General features: G+C 42.5%; 1 protein-coding gene across 2 annotated transcripts in view; it reads left to right on the plus strand.

Moving 5' to 3' along the window:
• Positions 1-1,148: 1,148 nt before the first annotated feature.
• The window catches only part of ARSG (arylsulfatase G), a 116,532-nt gene continuing 105,803 nt past the window's right edge, over positions 1,149-11,877 (plus strand). Inside the window, exon 1 of one of the 2 annotated variants that reach the window (XM_082441928.1) lies at positions 1,149-1,495. The gene's annotated coding sequence lies outside the window, so the exon portion shown is untranslated. The remainder of the gene's footprint in view (positions 1,496-11,877) is intronic. The other variant, XM_082441933.1, reaches the window with a different exon arrangement.

The following is an 11,877-nucleotide window of genomic DNA, read 5'->3' on the forward strand; positions in this document are numbered from 1 at the left end:
GGAACAGGGCGAAGACCTCAGACCTGAGAGCCTGCCTCAGCTGCATCCGCGTCTCCCGGAAATCCAGAAATCAGAGCAAATCACGTGACTGCATGCTGAGCAGAGTTCCCAGTTCTCCTTTAGTCTTGAGGGTGAAACTAAAGGTGATTTTTTAACGTCGATGCCTAAATCCTTTCACTGTATTTATTGCAGTATGATTTAAAGCACATTTTAGAACCGAATCAACGGTTTCTCTCCCATTCACTCTCCTACTCAATTAAACCTCCCTGAGTCATTTAGAAAATGGTGGTTTGCTGTTAAAACTAACTGGAGGGCAGACGCTTGGTCATTCTGATACTGCAGAGCGAACCCAGTGCAGCGTGGACTTTGATAGATTGTATTGCGTGTTGTGTGTCTTCCTGGAGTCGTGTGCTTCAGCTCTTCTCCACTCCCGTTCAGTTTCCTTTCCTTTTCCTGCAGGGTAAGCACAGCTTTAGTCCTGTGGTCGGCGTTAGTTACAAGCCTAAAAGAACTCAGATTTGGCTGTGTGTGTCATTTGGGGGTTACAGTTATTTGGTCAAGATAGAAGCCTGTTTGCACCGCCTCTGCACTGTGAGACCAGGAAAAAGGTCTATTGAAACAAATCATTCACTCTTGTCACAAGTTGGACCAGCGGAAGTTTTAGGTCATGGGCACTTATTTAGAAATCATCACTGAAGTGTGTATAACCAATTACTGCATTGCATTTACTTTTGGAACATTTCTTAGGGTTAAATTACAAAAGATAATTTGTTTCCTGCAACTAAATTTATACACTGTAGGTAAATCTTTGTAGTTTTTAAGAATGATTTTCACTTAGTGACAAACAGAAACCTACGCAGCTTTTGCTCTGCAAATGCTGGAGGAACAAGGTATTTGGGAGTAAAGAGAGTAATTTTCCACGGGTGAACACCATTCTAGAAGACTGAATCTGGAGAGTTCACGGTGGCGCCCAGGGACTCAGCAGTGTCTCTCGGGTCAAGGGAAGGGTTACTTTTTCAGTTCAGGCTGCAGAGACTAAAGCGGGAGGCCAAGCGCGGACCCCGCCCCACAGCAGAGATGCCCGCGCCGTGAACGAGCGCGCTCCCATCCCGGTCCCCCGACCCCCCTCCTCCCTCTCTCCCTCCTCCTCCCTCTCCCCCGCAGGAAGCGCCCGGCAGCTTCCGCCCGGGGCTCCCCCGTCCGGACCGACCGGACCGAGGGGCGCAGCGGGCCTCCCTGCTGCGGGACCGGACAACCGAGCGCAGCGCAGCCACGTGGGCCGCAGGCGGGGCTGGAGGCCGGCGGGCGAGGGGCGCGGACGCAGAGCCGTGAGTGCATCCGCGCGGACCCAGCGGTGCCGAGGCCTGTGGAGCCTTAACCTCATTCCTTGCCTCGGTTCCGATGGGTGATCAGAGCGGCTCCGGCCGGTGTAACACAAGCCACTGTGGCAGGGCATGTTTCTAGGAGCCCCTTGAGAGCGTGCAGAGAGAAGCAGGTGAAATTAATGTAATCATGTAGTCTGCGTACTCCAGTACGTCCAGAATATTACCAACGGGTGATGGGTATAAGACTTACATATTTTGCATTCCTTGCGTGTGTGTGTGTGTGTGTGTGTGTGTGTGTGTGTGTGTGTCTGGGAATAACTAAGACCTAGTCTTCTGGCAGGTTTGATGTTTATAATACGGTATTGTTGTCTGTGTCATCCCTGTACTGTGCACTAATCTCCAGGATTTATTTATCAACTAGTTGCGAATTTGGATCCTTACACCGCTTCGCTCTTGTTCGCCCTCCCCTAGCCCCTGATAACCACCATTCTCTTCCCTATTTGTATCAGTTCTGCTCTTGTAAAGCCCACGTGTATGTGATGTCATACAGCATTAGTCTTTCTCTGACTTATCTGAGAACTTCACGTTATTTTCACCTACTAAGTCTTCAAATTCCGCATGTATTTTACTGGGGCAGCGCCTCTCAGTTCCCATTGGCCGCATTTCAAGTGGTCAACAGGTCCCACGGGTCCTGGCTGCTGTATTGGACAGGGCAGAGCTCAATTAGGACCGATTTCTAGTATGCATGGAAAGATGTCCCTATGAAGCTGAAGTAACAAGGGAGTGAGGCTTTTGAAAGGAAAAGGTCACGGGGTCTTTGGACAGTGTGTACATTCAGGCTGAAAGGTGGGGAACACTGTAAGGGCCTCTGGATTCCCTGTAGATTTGCTCTGGGGTCTTGGAGTTATTCCCTGTGGCGGATGGTTTTTTACTCTCTCCTCCCATTGCCAAGGGCCTGGTGCGTCCTTTCCACTTTTGGAAAGCAAAGTTGGGAAGTGTTTATGTGCAAACAAGCCCGCAGTAGCGAAGTAAACTCTTGTGTAGTTAGTTACGCCAATGGCAGAAATGGGACCAGATCTCCCCAATTTCAGGTTCTGCTCTGTTGTCACCGTGCTGTATGACCTCATAAGAAGTAAAATACCACAAGCCAGACACCTAACCAATTTTTTTTCACATTGTTTATAGAAGAGCTTATAAGATTAAACTTTCTTTCAACCTCTTTTCTTTTCAAGTTGGGCCATCTGGGGTTGCTCAATGTCAGAGAAATCACAGTGCTTTGCTTTAGCACCAAAAAAAAAAAAAAAAAAGAGAGACTCAATATATAGAAAAGCACTTGCTACCAGTTGAGCCACTGGAAAAAAAAAAAAAAGCATCGTGAGGGAATTCTCTGGCGGTTCAGTGGTTAGGACTCCGTGCTTTTGCCGCCAAGGGCCCGGGCCAGGGAACTAAGATCCCACAAGCTGTGTGCGGTCTGGTGCGGGTGAGGGGGCAGGCATCATGAAAAAAAAGTCTACTGGAAAATAGGTTAAGTTAAAACAAATTCCACACCAGCAGTATGTTCAAACTCACAGCATTCCGTTCGCATTCAGTCTCCCTGTATCTGCAGGAGGATTGGTTCCAGGACCTGCCCCTGCCCCCAGTACCAAAATCTGTGGATGCTCAAGTCCCTGATATAAGATGGTGTAGTATTTGTATATTACCTATGCACATCCTCCAGTATACCTTAAATCATCCATAGATCACTTATAATACCGGATACAATATAAATAGTTGTAACTACAATGTAAATGCTATTTAAATAGTTGCCAGGAGTGTGGGAAATTCAAGTTTTGCTTTTTGGAACTTTCTGGAAGTTTTTTTTTCCAAATGTTTTCAGTCCTCGGTTGGCTCCTCAGATGTGGAACCAGCAGATATGGAAGACTGACGTACCTACCCTAGTGGTGATTTCTTCCCACTGTTTGTTTAGTCTCTGATGGATTTATGTTTTCTTCCTCAGAGCTGACCTGCCCATATAGGACCTTACTGCCCTTTGAGACCCATCTCAGATGTTGGACCAGCAGGGTTTTTTTTAACAAATTTATTTATTTAGTTTAATTTATTTTTGGCTGCGTTGGGTCTTCATTGCTGTGCGGGGCTTTCTCCACTTGCGGCGAGCGGGGGCCGCTCTTCATTGTGGTGCACCGGCTTCTCATCGTGGTGGCTTCTCTTGTTATGGAGCATGGGCTCTAGGTGCACGGGCTTCAGTAGCTGTGGCATGTGGGCTCAGTAGTTGTGGCTCATGGGCTCTAGAGCGCAGGCTCAGCAGTTGTGGTGCACGGGCTTAGTTGCTCTGCGGCATGTGGGATCTTCCTGGACCAGGGCTCGAACCCATGTCCCCTGCATTGGCAGGTGGATTCTTAACCACTGCGCCACCAGGGAAGTCCCTGGACCAGCAGGGCTTTTTTTTTTTTTTTTTTAAACATCTTTATTGGAGTATAATTGCTTTACAATGGTGTGTTAGTTTCTGCTGTATAACAAAGTGAATCAGCTATACGTATACATATATCCCCATATCCCCTCCCTCTTGCGTCTCCCTCCCACCCTCCCTATCCCACCCCTCTAGGTGGTCACAAAGCACCGAGCTGATCTCCCTGTGCTATGCGGCTGCTTCCCACTAGCTATCCATTTTACATTTGGTAGTGTATATATGTCCATGCCACTCTCTCACTTCGTCCCAGCTTACCCTTCCCCCTCCCCGTGTCCTCAAGTCCGTTGTGTACATCTGCATCATTATTCTTGTCCTGCCCCTAGGTTCTTCATAACCTTTTTTTTTTTTAGATTCCATATATATGTGTTAGCATATGGTATTTGTTTTTCTTTTTCTGACTTTACTCTGTATGACAGACTCTAGGTCCATCCACCTCACTACAAATAATTCAATTTCGTTTCTTTTTATGGCTGAGTAATATTCCATTGCCACATCTTCTTTATCCATTCATCTGTTGATGGACATTTAGGTTGCTTCCATGACCTGGCTATTGTAAATAGTGCTGCAGTGAACATTGGGGTGCTTGTGTCTTTTTGAATTACGGTTTTCTCGGGGTATACGCCCAGTAGTGGGATTGCTGGCTCATATGGTAATTCTATTTTTAGTTCTTTAAGGAACCTCCCTACTGTTCTCCATAGTGGCTGTATCAATTTACATTCCCACCAACAGTGCAAGAGGGTTCCCTTTTCTCCACACCCTCTCCAGCATTTGTTGTTTGTAGATTTTCTGATGATGCCCATTCTGACTGGTGTGAGGTGATACCTCATTGTAGTTTTGATTTGCATTTCTCTAATAATTAGTGATGTTGGGCAGCTTTTCATGTGCTTCTTGGCCATCTTTATGTCTTCTTTGGAGAAATGTCTATTTAGGTCTTCTGCCCATTTTTGGATTGGGTTGTTTGTTTTTTTAATATTGAGCTGCATGAGCTGTTTATATATTTTGGAGATTAATCCTTTGTCCAATGATTCATTTGCAAATATTTTCTCCCATTCTGAGGGTTGTCTTTTCGTCTTGTTTATGGTTTCCTTTGATGTGCAAAAGCTTTTAAGTTTCATTAGGTCCCATTTGTTTATTTTTGTTTTTATTTCCATTACTCTAGGAGGTGGATCAAAAAAGATCTTGCTGTGATTTATGTCAAAGAGTGTTCTTCCTATGTCTTCCTCTAAGAGTTATATAGTGTCCAGTCTTACATTTAGGTCTCTAATCCCTTTTGAGTTTATTTTTGTGTATGGTGTTAGGGAGTGTTCTAATTTCATTCTTTTACATGTAGCTGTCCAGTTTTCCCAGCACCACTTATTGAAGAGACTGTCTTTTCTCCATTGCATATCCTTGCCTCTTTTGTCGTAGATTAGTTGAGCATAGGTGCATGGGTTTATCTCTGGGCTTTCTATCCTGTTCCATTGATCTATATCTCTGTTTTTGTGCCAGTACCATATTGTCTTGATTACTGTAGCTTTGCAGTATAGTCTGAAGTCAGGGAGTCTGATTCCTCCAGCTCCATTTTTTTCCCTGAAGACTGCTTTGGCTATTCGGGGTCTTTTGTGTCTCCATACAAATTTTAAGATATTTTGTTCTAGTCCTGTAAAAAATGCCATTGGTAATTTGATAGGGACTGCATTGAATCTGTAGATTGCTTTGGGGGTAGTATAGTCATTTTCAGAGTATTGATTCTTCCAATCCAAGAACACGGTATATCTCTCCATCTGTTTGTATCATCTTTAATTTCTTTCATCAGTGTCTTATAGTTTTCTGCATACAGGTGTTTTGTCTCCCTAGGTAGGTTTATTCCTAGGTATTTTATTCTTTTTGTTGCAGTGGTAAATGGGAGTGTTTCCTTAATTTTTCTTTCAGATTTTTCATCATTAGTGTATAGGAATGCAAGAGATTTCTGTGCATTAATTTTGTATCCTGCAACTTTACCAAATTCATTGATTAGCTCTAGTACTTTTCTGGTAGCATCTTTAGGATTCTCTATGTATAGTATCGTGTCATCTGCAAACACTGACAGTTTTACTTCTTCTTTTGCAATTTGTATTCCTTTTATTTCTTTTTCTTCTCTGATTGCCATGGGTAGGACTTCCAGAACTATGTTGAATAAAAGTGGTGAGAGTGGACATCCTTGTCTTGTTTCTGATCTTAGAGGAAATGCTTTTAGTTTTTCACCATTGAGAATGATGTTTGCTCTGGGTTTGTCATATATGGCCTTCATTATGTTGAAGTAGGTTCCCTCTGTGCCCACTTTCTGGAGAGTTTTTATCATAAATGGGTGTTGAATTTTGTCAGAAGCTTTTTCTGCATCTATTGAGATGATCATATGGTTTTTATTCTTCAGTTTCTTAATATGGTGTATTACATTGATTGATTTGCATATATTGAAGAATCCTTGCATCTCTGGGATAAATCCCACTTGATCATGGTGTATGATCCTTTTAATGTGTTGTTGGATTCTGTTTGCTAGTATTTTGTTGAGGATTTTTGCATCTATGTTCATCAGTGATATTGGTCTGTAATTTTCTTTTTTTGTAGTATCTGTCTGGTTTTGGAATCAGGGTGATGGTGGCCTCGTGGAATGAGTCTGTGAGTTTTCCTTCCTCTGCAATTTTTTGGAAGAGTTTGAGAAGGATGGCTGTTAGCTTTTCTCTAAATGTTTGATAGAATTCACCTGTGAGGCCATCTGGTCCTGGACTTTTGTTTGTTGGAAGATTTTTAATCACAGTTTCAACTTCATTCCTTGTGATTGGTCTGTTCATATTTTCTATTTCTTCCTGGTTCAGTCTTGGAAGGTTATACCTTTCTAAGAATTTGTCCATTTCTTCCAGGTTGTCCATTTTATTGGCATAGAGTTGCTTGTAGTATTCGCTTAGGATGCTTTGTATTTCTGTGGTGTCTGTTGTAACTTCTCCTTTTTCATTTCTAATTTTATTGATTTGAGTCCTCTCCCTCTTTTTCTTGATGAGTCTGGCTAATGGTTTATCAATTTTGTTTATCTTCTCAAAGAACCAGCTTTTAGTTTTATTGATCTTTGCTATTGTTTTCTTTGTTTCTATTTCATTTATTTCTGCTCTGATCTTTATGATTTCTTTCCTTCTGCTAACTTTGGGTTTTGTTTGTTCTTCTCTAGTTCCTTTAGGTGTAAGGTTAGATTGTTTATTTGAGATTTTTCTTGTTTCTTGAGGTAGGCTTGTATAGCTATAAACTTCCCTCTTAGAACTGCTTTTGCTGCATCCCATAGGTTTTGGATCATCGTGTTTTCATTGTCATTTGTCTCTAGGTATTTTTTGATTTCCTCTTTTCTTTTTTCAGTGATCTCTTGGTTATTTAATAACGTATTGTTTAGCCTCCATGTGTTTGTGTTTTTTATGGTTTTTTTTCCCTGGAATTGATTTCTAATCTCATAGTGTTGTGGTCAGAAAAGATGCTTGATATGATTTCAATTTTCTTAAATTTACTGAGGCTTGATTTGTGACCCAAGATGTGATCTATCCTGGAGAATGTTCCGTGCACACTTGAGAAGCAAGTGTAATCTGCTGTTTTTGGATGGAATGTCCTATAAATATCAATTAAATCTATCTGGTCTATTGTGCCATTTAAAGCTTGTGTTTCCTTATTAATTTTCTGTTTGGATTATCTGTCCATTGGTGTAAGTGAGGTGTTAAAGTCCCCCACTATTACTGTGTTACTGTCGATTTCCTCTTTTAGAGCGGTTAGCAGTTGCCTTATGTATTGAGGTGCTCCTATGTTGGGTGCATATATATTTATAATTGTTATATCTTCTTCTTGGATTGATCCCTTGATCATAACGTAGTGTCCTTCCTTGTCTCTTGTAACATTCTTTATTTTAAAATCTATTTTATCTGATATGAGTATTGCTACTCCAGCTTTCTTTTGATTTCCATTTGCATGGAATATCTTTTTCCATCCCCTCACTTTCAGTCTGTATGTGTCCCTAGGTCTGAAGTGGGTCTCTTGTAGACAGCATATATATGGGTCTTGTTTTTGTATCCATTCAGCAAGCCTGTGTCTTTTGGTTGGAGCATTTAACCCATTCACGTTTAAGGTAATTATTGATATGTATGTTCCTATGACCATTTTCTTAATTGTTTTGGGTTTGTGTTTGTAGGTCCTTTTCTTCTCTTGTGTTTCCCACTTAGAGAAGTTCCTTTAGCATTTGTTGTAGAGCTGGTTTGGTGGTGCTGAATTCTCTTAGCTTTTGCTTGTCTGTAAAGCTTTTGATTTCTCCATCGAATCTGAATGAGATTCTTGCTGGGTAGAGTAATCTTGGTTGTAGGTTCTTCCCTTTCATCACTTTAAGTATATCATGCCACTCCCTTCTGGCTTGAGATTGTCCTCAATTCTTTTCATTCTTTTTTCTTTACTCTGCTCTGCGGTAGCTATTTCCACTATTTTATCTTCCAAGTCACTTATCTGTTCTTCTGCCTCAGTTATTCTGCTATTGATTCCTTGTAGAGAATTTTTAATTTCACTTATTGTGTTGTTCATCATTGTTTGTTTGCTCCTTGGTTCTTCTAGGTCCTTGTTAAACATTTCTTGTATTTTCTCCATTCTATTTCCAAGGTTTTGGATCATCTTTACTGTCACTACTCTGAATTCTTTTTCAGGTAGACTGCCTATTTCCTCTTCATTTGTTAGGTCTGGTGGGTTTTTACCTTGCTCCTTCATCTGCTGTGTGTTTCTCTGTCTTCTCATTTTGCTTAACTTACTGTGTTTGGGGTCTCCTTTTCGCAGGCTGCAGGTTTGTAGTTCCCATTGTTTTTGGTGTCTGCCCCCAGTGGGTAAGGTTGGTTTAGTGGGTTGTGTACGCTTCCTGGTGGAGGGGACTGGTGCCTGTGTTCTGGTGGATGAGGCTGGATCTTGTCTTTCTGGTGGCAGGACCACATCTGGTGGTGTGTTTTGGGGTGTCTGTGACCTTATTATGATTTTAGGCAGCCTCTCTGCTGATGGGTGGGGTTGTGTTCCTGTCTTGATAGTTGTTTGGTATGGGGTGTCCAGCCCTGTAGCTTGCTGGTCATTGAGTGGAGCTGGGTCTTAGCGTTGAGATGGAGATCTCTGGGAGAGCTTTCGCTGTTTGATATTACATGGTGCTGGGAGGTCTCTGGTGGACCAGTGTCCTGAACTCTGCTCTCCCGCCTCAGAGGCTCAGGCCTGATACCCGGCCGGAGCACCAAGACCCTGCCAGCCACTTGGCTCAGAAGAAAAGGGAGAAAGAAAGAAAGAAAGAAAAAAATAAAGTTATTAAAATAAAAAAGTTTAAAAATTATTAAAAATAAAAAAATTAAAAAGTAATAAAAGAAAGAAAGAAGAGAGCAACCAAACCAAAAAACAAATCCACCAATGATAACAAGCACTAAACACTATACTAAAAAAAACCAAAACAAAACAAAAAACGGACAGACAGAACCCTAGGACAAATGGTAAAAGCAAAGCTATACAGACAAAATCACACAAAGAAGCATACATATACACACTCACAAAAAGAGAAAACGGAAAAAGAAATAGAAATATAAAAAAAAAAAGGAAGAGCGCAACCAAATCAATAAACAAATCTACCTATGATAATAAACTCTAAATACTAAACTAAGATAAACATAAAACCAGAAACAAATTAGATGCAGAAAGCAAACCCCAAGTCTACAGTTGCTCCCAAAGTCCACTGCCTCAATTTTGGGATGATTCGTTGTCTATTCAGGTATTCCCCAGATGCAGGGCACATCAAGTTGATTGTGGAGATTTAATCCGCTGCTCCTGAGGCTGCTGGGAGAGATTTCCCTTTCTCTTCTTTGTTCGCACAGCTCCTGGGGTTCAGCTTTGGATTTGGACCCGCCTCTGCATGTAGGTCGCCTGAGGGCAGACAGGACGGGGTTAAAGGAGCAGCTGATTAGGGGGCTCTGGCTCACTCAGGCAGGGGAGAGGGAGGGGTACGGAGTGCGGGGCGAGCCTGGGACCAGCAGGTTTTGAGCACAGTGCTTTCAGGCCGTCCAGCTGCTTCATAGAAGCACCAGACTCTTGAGTGTAATCGTAAATAGGTACCATTTTTTTTTTTTGCTCTTGAAAAAGTCAATGAAAAATGAGGCACTCATTAACTCATCCATTCAGCAGTATTTTTGGAGCATCACCTACAATGTGCCAGGCCCTGCTCAAAGCCTTGGGAATATAGCGGTGAACAAAAAACTGCTATGCCTTAATGATAATAAGTGAGTAAACAATACTTTTATAACATCAGAGTAAAGGGGTAGAAACAAGTGTTGTTTTGGATAGGATATTCAGGCATGCCTCCTCAGGGGGGTGACTTTTGCGGGGGGGGGACCAAATTGAAGGCTCATGTCATGTGCACATCTCAGGGAAGTGGGACCAGGCAAAGGGAACCACAGATGCCAAGGCCTGAGGCGTGTGATTTCAAGGAACAATAATAAAGCTGGTGCAGTGAGAGCCGGGCAGAAAGTACTAGGCTCAGGCATGTGGTCGTGTACGTTCATGCTTTAAAAGGATTGTTGCAAGGCTTCTGTCTGGAAAACGAAGGCCAGGGTGGGCTGGGGTACATGTGTGGCGAGAGCGGAAGTGGGCAAACCTGCTGGAAGACGATTGCAGTGATCGAGCGAAGATGACATTGACTCGGATCAGGGCTGCTGGCGGAGTTGGCAAAGGCAGTCAGGTTCTGGATATATTTAGAAAGCAGAGCCAGTAGGATGTGGGGAGGAGGATCAAGGCTTCTGCTGAGAGACAGGTTAAGGTGGCGTTGCTGCTCTCACACAGTTGGGAGATGCTCGGTGAAGTCGGGACTTAGCAAGAGAGTCCCCAGTGTAGAGAAGGTAAAGTTTGGGTCGAATTCTAGGGGAGTAAGTTGCTAGGATGGTCAGCGTGCTTGTTCTCTTCCTGAGTTGCTGGAAAGGTAGATAAATAATGTAAATTCATGGCCACAATTTGTATTTTTTTCCCATAACCTTGGGTGAGCTATATTTTAAAAGCCTTTATAGATAAAGTGTTCTGGGGTATCAGTTTTGCTGTCCCATTTCCCCTCTAGGAGATCCATAGTCACTGTGGTCATTGTGATTTGGCCGTGAGAGTTTTTCGTTCGTGAAAAACGAAATTTTGCAAGTTCCTGACCTTGGCACTTCTCGTGTTCAGCACCCTCAGGCGGTCATGACGGACACTGAACACCAGGGGGAGCTGGTTCCCTTACTTATGCAACAGAGTCTGGCCCACCTGTTGGAGACTGTAGGCCTCCCGTGTATTAACCATAAACCTGAAACCCAGGACAGCTTCTCTCTTTGCAGTGAGGTGTATCTTATAGGAGTGATCTTTTAGCGTGTGCCATGTCTGAATTGTCTTTAAATTGGTCGTTTTAATTAACGCTCATAACCATTTAAAATTTTAAGGGCAGTGGCTTCTAAACTCTAGGTGTATTAGTGAGCCCCATATCTGGGAGCTTTTAAAAATAAGGATTCATGGGACTTCTTTGGTGGCCTAGTGGTTAGGATGTGGCGCTATCACTGCCGTGGGCTGGGTTCAATCCTAGTCGGGGAACTGGATCCCAGAAGCTGCGCGGTGCGCTGCGGCCAAGAAGAGAAAGAAAGAAAGAAAGGATTCATGATCATTTCTGATTTAGAATATTTGAGAAGTACAGAAATCTAAATGTAATAAATACCTCAAGTGACTTGAATGGATGACTCGGCCATGGAACTCTGAGTTAGAATCTATATTTTATCACCAGGTATTGAGCTAAAGGAAAGGCAAATAAATGTGCAAAAGCTACCCTACACATTATTAGAGTGGAAAATTGATAACCTGGTTAAAAAGCTTGGAAACATTGTATCTGTTAAGGATGCATTTGTCTTAAAAGAACACATGATCTTATCTCATTTTTACAACTGGAATGATTTTATTTTGGGAAGGGAAGTGGTCTACATTTGTAGTGAAATTACTTCATCAGTAACGTGGAAGCCAAATCTCTTTAATCAAGGCAATGAAACCTGATAATGTGCTAGCAGCTGTTTGATCTTTCCTATC

The sequence above is a fragment of the Balaenoptera physalus genome, assembly GCF_965194825.1.
Source record: "Balaenoptera physalus genome assembly, chromosome: 20".
Taxonomy (NCBI): domain Eukaryota; kingdom Metazoa; phylum Chordata; class Mammalia; order Artiodactyla; family Balaenopteridae; genus Balaenoptera; species Balaenoptera physalus.